The following is a 13,754-nucleotide window of genomic DNA, read 5'->3' as shown; positions in this document are numbered from 1 at the left end:
TCCTCCCCTCATGTGGTCTAGGTCGGCCTCTTCCCTTCTTTCTCTTTTCTCTTTCTGTCCTCTTGTCCCATTTCTTTCTCTGCATCTACTCCCTTCCCCAGACCTCCTTCCCAGGTCCCAGATAAACTTTCTTTTATACTAGACCTGTGTATGGTTGATGCCTAGGGAGGATGTCTCAGCATGGGCCGGCTAAGGCATCCCCTCCCGCTGCATCATACCGAATTTTATAAAACACATCACTTCCGGCCTGGATTATCTGAAAACCATCATCCTGAGTTAGGATGTCTTGTAATTTCTTTCACTTTTGATCAAGCAAATACAGTTCTCTTCTGGGAGCTCCCCCTCCCTGCCTCCTTCCCAGGGGACCATGGGGGCAACCTGGTGAGGTATCTCTAAGAGCTGAGGCTCAGCTATGGGGTTTAGATGAAAAGGTTACTGCATACCTAACTGGAGTTGTGGGAGTTGACGAGTGAGAAACGGAATGAGAAGAGGGAATAAATTAAAGTCTTTAGACTAGGAAGTCGAGGTGTCCTACGCGTTAAAATCTAGATTAACAACGAGCAATGCCATCTGTGTTCATTGTGGTGATACTGTCTCAGGAACAAGTTCCACCTCACTGGCGGGATCAAGACTGAGCCCATGCTCCCAGGCCCCGGAACCCAGCTCCTGTCCTTCTCCAGATGTTCCATGTTTGTCGCTGAGCAGTAAAGGATGTGAGGAGGGAAGATGCTGTTCTCCAGTTACCTACACAACGTCATAAATGTGTTAACGGTCTTGACGTAATGGACTCCGTACAGCTTGCCACGCCTTTGTTCCCTTCTCATTCTAAAATTCCAGGCCAGAGTCCAGGAGGGGACCAGGCTGTAAAAGGTGACCCAAAGACCCTGAAACCAGGTGATCCGGATAAGGTCAAGTTACCAATGTTCGCTTTCTTGCTTAACCCCTTGTGTCAAAATATGGTTGGTCAGTATAACAGCTCGCCCCTCGCCTCCTGCTTTGTGTTCTCATTTTATAAAAATATGGTACAATCTCCCTTCAGGGACTTCAGATCCTGTTTCCACCCCGGACCCAACAATACAGCAAGAAAATCCAACACAAAGGGAACAGTATTGAGATGGAAAAAGAACTATCTTATTAAAAACAATGAACTTTGTATCAGCATCAAGAGAACATGAGAAGACGATGATAATTCTGAGGAAAAATAGTGCGACCCTAAGGTTATCTGTCCTAAGATGCTCTCATTTTAAAAGCCATTTAAAGTCTTGTTTTAATATGAAAAGTATTTTTTCTAATTTATGTTTTTTTTTTACAATAGACCTCGATATAGAAAATTTCAGATTTGAGATTTTAATGGTGAATGGAAATGATATTTGCAGTTAGTTTGGGATAGAACGAAGAATGACCACAGATTATGTTGGTATTTGGGTACATACTTAAAAATCCTTGACTGTCTAGAACATACTGTACCATAGACTTAAATACAAGGCTGTGTAACATATAAAATGTGTGATTAGAATGAAAGGGTTGGAATGTTTGTGTTATTTTGTTCTGATTTGCTTTTATCTTGCTGTGATAAAACACTGACCAACATTAACTTGGGGAAGGAAGGACTTGTTTTGTCTCACAATTCTCAGGTCACAGTTCATCCTTGAGGGAAGTCAGGGCAAGAACTCAAGGAAGAAGTATCAAGTAGAAACCATGGAAGGAAGTGTCTTCCAGGCGAGCTTGTTCCAGTTCCTCCTCAGCTAGCAGGGGTGGGAGTGGTGGGGTGGGGGTAGGAGAGTGGGAGGGTGGGAAGTTGATGGGTGGGGGATAAAACGGGGTGGGAGGGTGTGGGTGGGATGAAGGGTGAGGATGGTGGGGTAGACCTTTCCAAATGAATCAACAAGCAAGATAATTCCCCCATAGACACGGCCAAAGGCCAGTATGAACTGGGCACTCTTTTCTTTGAGGTTCCCTCTTCTAGGTGACTCTTGATTGTGACAAATTGACAATAAAAACTAATCGGAATATATTTACTCTAAAACATGGAAATATAGTTTTAAATAGATGTTAGCATTTTGTTTAGGCTCCGCCCCACAGTTACCTGGCAATAGCCAGGTGTGCCTGACTCACTGTAAAAGAGGCTTCTTGCCTCCTCCTCTCTCTTTTGCTCTCTTGCCTTCTTGCTCTCATTCTGTGCTCTTGTCCCTTCCCCCTTTCTCTCCCCATTCCCCTCCCTTCATGTGCTCATGGCTAGCCTCTATCCCTCTGCGCCCACACCCCGCCTTTTTCTGTCTCTTCTACTCTCTCAAGTCCCTTCCCCACACCCTGAATAAGCTCTATTCTATACTATACTGTCCTCAGGTTGGTCCCTTAAGGGGAAAGGATGTCTCAGTATGGGCCCGCAGGGGCACGCCCTTCCCCCACACATGACTGCACATCCACCAAATGTATTCCTTCTCTTCTTATCTTTTTATAAACACAACAGTAGATATTGAAGTATCATGTATTAAAATACTTAAGAAAATCTTTCCTCTCTCTCTCTCTCTCTCTCTCTCTCTCTCTCTCTCACACACACACACACACACACACAGACAGAAGGCAAAATCGATGTAGATGTACAGGGAAACATAGAATGAGAAAAGTGTGTGTGCACACGATCATACAGACACCCTTATCCAACTCCACAAAGGAAAACAAGCCCCACAGAAGGAGTTGGAAGAGGAGGTGTGCAAACATTTTAAAACAAGGAAGATGCTCTAAAACTGAGAGCAGGCACACAGATTCGAATTGTTTCGTTATGTCTCAGAGTGTGTGCAGATTTGACTAGGTGAACAAGAACTCCTGAAAACGCTGTCTGTGAGGCTGACTGGTTGATAAAATCTTGGACGACTATGCAGTGTTTGGAATGTTGCTGATCTCATAGGCTAATTACAGTTTCTTTGGGGCTAATTTTATGCTGTAAGGGGCCATCCTTTGCCCACCTCTGTATCAGACCTAAGATTCTGATAAACAAATACATTTTGGAATGTATCAACATCACGAAGCCCTATTTACCACCAAGGAACAGGCTACAGAGAGCTATGAGATAACAAGGAGGGTGTGCCGCTGAGGTCTGTGAACCCGCTCTATGTGCTCCCTCATGTTTCCGCCAATATATTTTAAAATTGTCTTGATTTATAATGTTCTTTGTTCTGTTACTGTAAAAATTCCACGAAATTGCTTTCATGTTGGAACATTGTATTTGAGGATCTATGTTCCGAGGCCACATTTAGCTTTAGAACAAACTGTCTCTTATTCCCTTTGAGGCAAGAGCTGCTGAATTTTTTGCATCAACTCTACATAGTCTTCTATAATTAATTAATATTTAATTTTTTTTGAAAAAAATAAAGGAAGGAAATGAGGCCTTGTAAAAGATGGTGGGAAATCACTTCTTCATTCACTTTTGCCTTTTGATGGGTAAAACCCTTCAAAATCACATGGTCGTGAAGCTGGAAATAGAATTTTCATTCTTCAAAGGATTTTTGTTCACGCAAACAATAACAGTGACAATGGGAGCACAAATGCCTGTAATTGCAGCGGGTCGCCAAGGAAGTGGTGTAGGCCTGGTGCAGGCCATCAAAAGCCAGCCCTTCTATAGGGCCTTTAAAAAAAACCACCATCTCAATTCAGGCTTTTATTCTTATTTTGTAGCTCACCCCCACCCCCTCCAGAAAAAAAGCATCCATCTATAGAGAGACACAGGAAATTAAATTTCACCATTCACCAGAAATAGTCACGCAATTATCTCCTCAATTACTCAGAATCAGTTTTTAAGTAACAAAAGTCAAATTATCAGTTTAGTGTTGTTGTTCTTTCCATTCAACCCTGATAGAACTTTCCCAGCTGCTCTCATTGTGATGAACATCCATCCCGTCTCTTCTCCATTTGTGCTTGCTAACAGGCTCAAGTCAGATGGCACCTCATTTAAGGATGACCCTTCTAGTGCAGATGCTCGCTTTAATTTTTGTCCCTGTGACAGTAAAGCCATTTCTTCCAGGTTTAACACAACCATCGGCCATCACGAAGCACAGCACCTTGGCCTGCCATCACGGCAATGAAATAGCAAGCTACTTTATGGAACTTGAGTGGACAGAAATCCAACAGAACCCCACCTAATGCTCTATCCATCGTCATCTTGTCTTTCATGTGATAGAAGGTTGAGCAAGTAATGGAACTCCAGAGATTCAGCCCTTGGGTCATTGCTCATGCTTGGGTGGGGTTGTTGGGTAATGCAGCTACTGAGTTCTATAAGCAACTTCAGTAAGCGCATTGGTTCAGCAAGACAGACTTGGATGTAATCTCTTCGAACTTTGCTGCCTTATTGTTAGGTGAGAGATATTAGTGGATTCAAAGGTCATTGGGAATGGTATCTTCCCCCTGCCATCTGAGGCTTTTCAGACAAAGAAATGAAATACCAGGACTGATGAGAAGATTGGAGATTTCTGGCCCTGGGTGGGGACATGCCTATTTGAATTGCCTGGAAGTCTTAAGATCTTTGTCTAGTTGGAGGCTTTCTGGTAAAGAACAATGGCCTCACTTACAGGTTAACCCAAATGGGACTGTAAAAATACCCCTCAGGAAAACCTGCCAATTCTAGGGATTCCAGAACTACTATGAAAGCCTACTTAAGCCTTGGGCACAATGCTCTCTCTGGTCACTGTCTACTCTCACCCTTTGAGGGTGTTCTCTGTTCTACAATGGTTCCATAATAGTCTCTGACTAGTATTCATTCTTGTCCCTTGAGGATGAGCTCTTCTTTGCAACAATCACATTGGCCATTGCTCACTCCCACTCCTTGAGAGTGTATCCTTTTACTTTGAAGAAAACCTTGTCTCCCTTCTTTGCTGCCCTCCATCTCATCTGAATTCTTTTAGTGGTGATCACAAGGACCCGGGGAGCTATAGTGAGTCCAGTGTCACATCTTGAGACAAATGGATATTTCTTTGTATCTCCCCAGGAAAGCTCTTGAAACAGCCAGCTCTCAGAATAGCATGCGATCTTATGAGTTCTCTTGGTACTCAGTACATACCTAGCAGACTTCGTTGCATACAACTTGGACACTAGTATTCTTTTATTTCCATTCTCATCTAGAATGAATGATCTGCCATCATCCAACGAGTTATATAAACTCAATTCTGAGTTTTAATATCCAACAACATAGTCCTTGCATGAGTAGTAATTGTAATGGCTAAAATAAACATACTATTTCTTCTAGGCATTGAGTTCTGTCAAATATAGTATATTAAAGAAATAGCTCTAACTTTTTCTCTCTCTCTTTCATCTCTTGGTTATCAATTAGGTTCTTTGGTGCTATTCTATTGAGATGATGCATCAAGGATGACAAGAATGAATGCTAGAGATGGCTTGTTGACCCTCATGTCTGATGCCTAGTGCCCTCACAGTCTCTCTTGGGCTCTCTCTGTGGCTTGGGATCTCATAGCATGGTGATTATAGTATGCAATTTGGTAGTTGCTGACTCCCTAAGTAGAAAGTAGAGCTGTATGGATATTTAAGTGAAATCCCTAAGCATGGTGCCAGGTCTCTTTCATCCCATTCTGTTGATTAAACTATCACGTGATCGTACCATTTATAGGAAGGAGAGAAGGTCTGATTTCAGGTAACAAAAGGAAATGGGCGAAAAGATTGTTGTGATGCTTTGCAAAGCATCACTGGCTTCATGTATGGAGTGCTTTCTCTCTCTGCTGGCCACAGTACTAAACAAATTGTACATGTTAAGCCATTTAACATTTTTTGACAGTGCTTTGAGATAGTTACCATTGCTTTCATTTTTACATAATAGTAAGAATGGCACCAGGAGTCAAAATGAATGTCTAAAACCTCACATCTGGTAAGCAGCAGAGATTACACAACCATTCGACTGTTCTAGAGTCTGAACTCTTAATCACGGAAGTATTTAGTTACACCACTGTAGCAACTAAACAAATGTTTGACTTTAATATCTGCTTTCATGGTTTGGCTTTCTTGTAAAATCTCAGGAAAAAAATATTTTCTCCCTTACAAATGAATGGACAAGGATGAAAAGCAAGAATTTGGGAACCAAGTAGGAGGTGTTCAATCTCAGAGACTTGTTATTTAGTAAGTGACTATGTCTCTTTTGTTCTCTTAACCATTGGAAACTCTAAGCAGCCAGACCTCAGACCTTGGACCCCTGGGACATCCCCCTTTTACTTTCTGATCAGTACATTTTCCAGGATATCTAGCTTGACATTGATTTTTGTCTCAGCCATGAAAAACTCAAGGCTTTTACCACTCTAATCTCACTTTAACATGACCAACTGTTTCTCTGGAGTCCACTTTCTTATCTACAGGGGAGAGTTGGGCATAAAGAAATACAGATATTCCAGTGAATGAGTCCCTAGCTTTCATTGAGTCTCTGACATAAATACAAGCTTTCCACATATTTATTTGTTAAACACCATGCACTTCTTATGACCTATCAGTGTGATCTTGTTCCCTACTGGCCTACTATACTAGATCCCAAAGGTTATTGCTTTCCCTTTGATTTCTAGTAATAACATACAGTATCTTAATATTTTGCCCTGGCTCAATTAATTTTGTCCAATATGACATGTACTACTTTCTGGTAAAGGAAACATATTGAATATGGTGCCATAATTTTTTTTCTGTTGCTGTGATCAACTACCTGCCAAATGCAACTTAAGGGAGAAAGCATTTGCTTCAGCTCACAGTTCCGCACAGTCCATCATGGTGGGGAGTCAAAGTGGCAGGAGCTGGAAGCATTGGCTCCCATCTCATCCACAAACAGGAAGCTGAGAGCAATGAATCCAACCTAATCCATCATAGGCATGACCAGAGGATAAATAATCCCTCCCAGGTGTGTCTGGATTTCAGAACTTTGACAAGTTGATAATTAACCCTGCCACACATGGCTGTCTACAAACAGATGATTGTTTGGAAAATATATGCAATGCAAAGGAGGCTGGGGAGATGGCTCAGTGGTTGAGAGCACTTGCTGTTCTTCTAGAGGACCCGAGTTTGGTTTCCAACACCCACACCAGACAGCTCACAAAGAGAAAAAGATACTCTGAAAGGAAATACTCAGTAACGCCCACCACTTGTGAAGGCCTCAGTTAGTGGTGGTTTTTTGTTTGTTTGTTGTTTGTTTATGCATACATTTTTGTATTTTAAAGAGTTCCATAATGCATATGCATGACCTGTGTAGTGATAACTGTGATGGTTAACTTTTATCTTGACTTGTTTCACGGAGAAATGTGTACATAGTTCAATCTTAAGGGAGGACCCATCCTAGAGACATAAACAGCACAGTCCTGGATGGATCCTGGTTATAATTAAGAGAGGTAAAGAAGGAATTCTCTTTCTCTGATTCCTGTCAGGAGGTGCATAGCCCTGTCATGCTTCCTGATGCCCTGATAGTCTGCCTTGCCTCAGGCACAAGGCAGTGATCTACACCACCCTGAATTGAATCTTTTGGAACCATTAGTAAAGCCAAACTCTTAAAACCAAACCCTTCATCTCTTAAAGTGTTCCTTTCCTGGCAGGTCTTATCAATGAAAAGTCTGGCCTGCGAGTTGGTTCCTAATTACTTCTGGGGAACTAAGAAGGCAGCCATACTGAATGCTCAGCAGGGTGTGGGACTCTGATCTCTGGCCAGCACAGTAAACTTAAATATTAAAACATAACACGGCCTTCTTTTATTCTCTGTGACACTTTAAAAAGTTCTAACTCAGAAAAGTCCAAACTTCTGGTTAGTCCCCTGGAGACTAAGTTTGTTCAGTTGGAAGTGCATCAGCAATAGTAAATGAGATAGGCCTGTCAGCTCCTTGCCTCCATAGTTTGCTGTTAGAGGCTTAGGAAGGCTGTCTTGAAAGCATCATTTTCCCATCATGGACCATCTTCATTTTCTCGGGACTGATCATGCCTGCTGCTCCTGCCAACAGCCTCTCTGGCCATGTCTGCAACCTCTGGAAAAGTCTCTCTGTGGATCTCAGCTGTGTTCCTTGCACAGCTTGCAATTTTTTAATTACCAGTGAACCACACCACCGCGTCCTAGAGAGGCAGCGTCCTCGGCATCAGGATGGGTCTAGTTGGCCCGAGAGTTGGTTCCTAATTACTTCTGGGGAACTATGAGGCCAGCCATCCTGACTGCTCAGCTGGGTATAGGACTCTGATCTCAGGGTGCCAAAATCACTCCTTCTCATTTCCCCGAGATTCAGTAGGGTTTACACTTATTAATTCCTGCAAATCAAAATGAAGCTGCTCTCTGAGGTCGAACACAGTGGTTGTTCACACATGTTATGGAGGAAAATAATGGCCTGGAGTTTACATGGAGTTTCATTTTATCATTCCCACAGAAGAGGGAAATATCTATTGAACATTCCCTGGGTGCCAGACACTGTGATGAGCTTCTGTGAGAGAGGAGTTTATAAGTATCTCCATTTTGGAGTTAGTGAATTTTATCACTGACAGGGTTTTAAGAGAGCATATTCCTCTAATAAGCAACACTGCCATTCAGTTTGGTGATAAGTCTTTGATGAGGAAGAATTCATTCCTAATCATTGTAGGTAATTATTGAAAACAGTTTAATATGGTACATGATGGTGGAGTCTTAGTTATGTATCAGTTGCCATGATAGAGCACTATGACCAAGGAAACTCAGAGAAGAAAGTGTTTAATTTGAGGCTCATAGTTCTAAACGGTTAGAGTCCATGGCAACCAGGGTGAGAGCATGGTCGTAGGTAAGCAAGCATGGCACTAGAGCAGTGGCTGAGAGCACACATCTTACCCAGAAGTCTGAGACAGAGATGGCTCACTGAAAGTGGCATGCGCTTTTGAAACCTTAGTGCCAGCCCCTTGGTGATACGCATCTGCTAACAGGGCCAAACACTTCTACCTACATAAGCCTGTGGGGATCATTTTCATTCAAACTACCACATATGGATTTTGGAGTCAGATATATGTGGAAACAATACTCTGGATTTGGAAACAATGTAACCCTAATGGGAATCTCGTGTGGGAACATGGGAAGGCGATTTGGATGCAGAGTATCCAGAGTGCATGACCTGGATCCCAGGAGGAACGAGAGCAGAGTTCCTGGCGCGCACGGATGACCAATGATCTCTGCATTCACTTTAACCTTTCACCTTCGTGGTGACACACTGAGTGAAGAGAAAAGACTGTTCAGAGGACTGCCATTGTGCTTAGCAAAATGAATAGAAGCCTATGTTACACAAACACGGGGTTGCCCTCATTCATGCCAACAGGCAGGAATTCTCACGACACTTCCTACTGAGCCATCTTAGAAAGTAGTGAACTCTTTACCCCGAGGATATTTAAACTGAGTTTTGATTGTGTCTCCCAGGAATGTTGCTGAGGAAGGGCACTCCCATGCCATGACTCTTAGGCTACCCCACCTCCTTAGAATTCCTATTTTATTGTTTTGTTTAGATTACCATCAAAGCTTTCCCCAAACAAGCAAACGTTAATGATACAGTCCCTCATGCAAAGAAAGAAACAGTAAGTTACCAAGTGACTGGTGTTTATGTTCCCGTGCAATCACAGACTGCAGAGTAGAATTGTGCTACATATGGCACACACAGGCAACTGACAGCTGGCCAACATCCACCAGCCCATTCTGATATTCCCAGAGTCCAACTTAATCCTGGCAATAAAACTGCTTCCTAAGGCTCTGAAGGCAGCGTCTTACCTATGTAGCACCAAGGGCTCCATAAAATAACTCACTGGAATGTGGGGCCATCATCCTTCACCAAGGTCCTTGGGGCTGGGAATTCAGAATATTGTGAATGAAAAACCATATGGCCGGTGTGCTGTGTGTTCTCTAAACCGTGCTCATTGATGTCAGGAACAACTCCTGGTTATTCTGCAGTAAGACGCATGGAGAGAGTCACAGAGTAGGATTCACAGGTTGGACTTGGCTGAAAACATTAGCCACAAATGTCTGTCAGTATTTCCGAGCCTTCTGGCTTTGAAAGTGTAAAGACTGGATCTGTAGACTGATTTGAGTGAACAGCGTTATAGCAGTGTGATTTGGAGAAAAGCTTACCCACAGGGCGCAGTGCATATAATGAAAACAGAATTTTTTGAGCAGATAACTGGAAACAATACAAGGTTTTAACAGTTTGCTTACATTTAAAAAAATAATTCCACATAGATTTACAAAGTTGATTTCAGAAATCTGCAGCAGAGTACTAGTTGAGTCTGGGTGCAAGGCTAATTGGCCATTTTCCACTTCTCATTTTATTTTTGGATATTTTTCTTACATTTCCATCAAAACTAGGAAGAATTTTAGTAACAAACAAACCCACTTTTTTTAGTCTTTTAGTGTCTTTCACTGTGGGCACTGGGGCTGCTTATTCATCCAGCCGTACCCAAGTCTGGGATGTATGATCATGTTCTCTGCTTGGGACTCCAGAGGGTCTCTGTCAGATCATGACCTATTGGAAAGTGCCTGGAAGGAAGCACTCAAATGACCCCATCTTTTCCAAGATGCCAAGGAGCCATAGCATCAAGGTTCCAAGGCCTGTTAAAAAGAATAAAGGGGCACTAGAAACCAACCCCCCAGTCTCCTTTCCCTAGCTCTGATGCATTACAGGACAGCAAGCAGGCCTGTGCCCTCCCTTCTGAAGGCATCACGGTGCTGCAGGGAACAAGGCTTCATGCAGTTGAATGGATTTCTAGGAAAGCCGTTAGTGCAGTGCACAGAAAGCCAATTCATAACAGTGTGCTTACTTCAGAAGTCCTTTAGAATCATGACATCTGCACTTTTTGAGTTCCTGCAGCGTTTTTCCCCACCAGTCTCCCCATTATCCCAAAACGATTTGCTTAACACTTGGAAATGCTCTTGGAGGACAAGGACTAATCTTGTCGATCTTTGTAGGTGATGTGCTTAGCTCAGTGCCTGGCATAAAGCAAGGGCGTGCTAATTCTTTTGATGGACTGGTGGAATTGTATAGAAAGATGTGGTAGATACTTGTACGGCATTTGTCTGTACCTACGTGAAATGTATGAGTGTCTGTACCTGTGAAATATGCAGGAAGGTAAATATATTATTTTCCTGTGTGTATGAATAGTGTCTTAGTCTCTGTCACTCATTCATTTATACTCATTCATTCATTCATTCACTATAAAAGTCCCTAATAGGAAATCCCATAATGATTTAACTATTTGTGAAAGAAAAAAAGTATTAGCTCAGGACCTCCAAGATCAAGTTCTCAACACAGAGGAGATTTATTTGTCCCAGAGGGATGGAGGACAGGGATAAGAGACAGAGACAGGAGATAGAGGAAGAGGGAGAAGGGGAAAGGAACAAAAGAGAGGGAAGAAAAGAGACATGGGAGATGGGTAAGGAATATTTGTCTTGGAGGGGGACAAGGACTACCTCTGGATAGAGAGGAGACAGATGTGGCCTGTAGGAAAATGATGGTTTATAAAAGTAAAGGGAAACCCCGTGTTAGGATGAGGTGTTAAATTTTAATTGGGGAGGACTCATTCTCACCGTGGAGGGAAGGTTCTGCAGTTTCCAACTGCACTCCCACAGACGTAGTAGCATTCTCTGGTTATATCTTGGTGACAACAGCTACAGTTCCTCCTGTGTGTGCACCGGAAGGAAATGGGGCCGGGAATTGTGGTCCAGCCTAGCACTTCTGGAGTCTGTAAAAGCTCAGATTCTGATTCAGGATGCTTGGATTGTTGCCTGGGATTCTGTATTTCTTACAGGCTCCGAGGTAAGGCAAATGGCAATACAGCCTGTGGTTAGAGTGACGGATCCCACAGACGAGGAAACAATGTGCTCTCAGGTAGCTATCCTCCATTTCATTTTTAGGGTTATTTTAAAGCAGAAATCAGTAAGATATTTTTTAAAAGAGCCATTTCCAAGATGATAGGCATCCAACCAAACCAAAGGACCAATACCCTTCTTGAGAGGGATAAACTCTCCTCTCAATAAAGGTGGTGCCATTACAGGATGGAATCAGAGACCAAGGGAAAAGACTCTCAACTACCAGTTAGATGCGCACACATAGCAAATCTCTCAAGAATGGCCAATGAAATCCCACAAAAGAAACATGGGTCTGAGAATAAAGCCTGCTGTAATATGGGTTGGCAAGTGGTTCTGAGAAACGTTTTTATTTGGGTTCCCGGTGCTTGTGAGTATGAGTGTGCCCTTATTTGGAGAAAGTGTCCTTCTAGGTGTAACTGAAGGTTTTGATATGAAACAGTTTGAGGTTAATCTGGGTAAATCCTAAATAAATGGCAAGTGTCTTTATAGGGGTGGAGGGAGATTTGAGACAAGCAGGAGTCTAACTGTCATTGGGAAGGGGCGAGATTAGAGCAATACAACCCCAACAAGGGATGCTGGGAGCCAACAGAAGCAGAGGACCCCGCAGAGCCAGTCCCGCTCTGCCAACACCTGTCTTCGAACTTGGATCCTTGAGAACTATGAAAGGATGAAGCCCCTTCTGATTGTTACGACAGCCCTTGAGACCTGCTCTGTGGTTGGTTTACATCTTCACCACAACCCTCTAATGCATATCCAACATACAAAACTGCACTTCGCTGCATTTATCCTAGATCATAGTTTGGAGTCTGAGAACTCATCCCCTTTAATGAAGTCACAGATGACTCAGCTGGTATCCCCCCCAGACCCCCCAGGCCAGACTTCCTATTCCCACTGTGGTAGATTGAACTTCCACTATAACACTCTATTGTTTCCCAGGAAAAGATTGGCCAAGGATGACGAAGTTCAGAGATAATAAGGATGTCATCAAGATGCACCTGCTTCAGCCACAGAGAAGAAAGACAGCTGAGTTGCTCCGAACGAAACTGTAATCCATATGAGAAGCCCATCTTCAGACTGTATGCCAGGGAGTTCCCTACTCACTTCTCTGCAGTGAGAATAAGGGCTAGGATGGGATCCAGCTTCCCCATCCTGTGAGACAGAGGTTCGTCTGCCCAATGCTGACCCCCATAGGGTCTGTGGGTGCTCATGTTACCAGAGCTTTTCCCTTGGGTTATAGCTGGGCCTGCTCTAAGTCAGCATCTATTTGCCAAATAGAACCATTTTCTGTGGGCCACCAAGTGCTCCACTGGGGCTACTGAAAGCCAAGTTGTTCTCCCCCCTGTAGGCCATATCCTGCCACCCAGAAGGCTCTGTAATTTCTCCATCCACAGAGTTAGGTAACTCCCCCAGGATCACAGAGCTGTGAAGGGGAGCAAGGGCTCGAGAAACACTTGGCCACTTTTAGCGCATCCTCTCTGCTGCTATCAACCTGCTTTTGAGTCTGTACCAGAGCAGTGATGCCATGTAACCAAGTGAAAAAGTCGGGAAGGTCAATAAATATCTAAGTAAACCGAGTTCAGAGTTAGTACCTGCATTCGGCGCTTTCCTCATTGCTGTGACAACGTATTTGACAGTAACAGTTAAAGGGAAGAAAAATTCACTCTGCTTATGGCTTTATATATACCAGGCCATCGAGGTAGCTTATATACCAGACCATCAAGGTAGATAAAACGTGACACATTCCACTCCACACCAGGCCAGTTAGGAAACGGAGGGAGGACTCGTAGGAAGAGGCAAGGCAGACATAGCTTCCAAAGACACTCCCTCGGGACCTACTTCCTTTCACTAAGCCCCTCCTACTTTTTACCACCTCCCAGTAGCACCAATCATCTTTATGGATCCATCAGGGGATTGATCCATTCATTAGGCTGAA

General features: G+C 43.2%; 1 protein-coding gene and 1 long non-coding RNA gene across 3 annotated transcripts in view; one reads left to right on the top strand and one right to left on the bottom strand.

The window, feature by feature from the left end:
• Positions 1 to 1,521, top strand: part of LOC134481770 (uncharacterized) — a 2,217-nt gene extending 696 nt beyond the window's left edge. The window contains exons 1-2 of the long non-coding RNA XR_010057568.1: positions 1 to 894; positions 1,040 to 1,521. The exon at positions 1 to 894 is cut by the window's left edge and continues 696 nt beyond it. This is a non-coding gene — a long non-coding RNA (uncharacterized LOC134481770). The remainder of the gene's footprint in view (positions 895 to 1,039) is intronic.
• Positions 1 to 13,754, bottom strand: part of Clnk (cytokine-dependent hematopoietic cell linker) — a 178,919-nt gene that overhangs the window by 148,266 nt on the left and 16,899 nt on the right. The window lies entirely within an intron of this gene.

Source organism: Rattus norvegicus, chromosome 14, assembly GCF_036323735.1.
Source record: "Rattus norvegicus strain BN/NHsdMcwi chromosome 14, GRCr8, whole genome shotgun sequence".
Taxonomy (NCBI): domain Eukaryota; kingdom Metazoa; phylum Chordata; class Mammalia; order Rodentia; family Muridae; genus Rattus; species Rattus norvegicus.
This window is presented reverse-complemented; position numbering and strand designations above follow the sequence as displayed.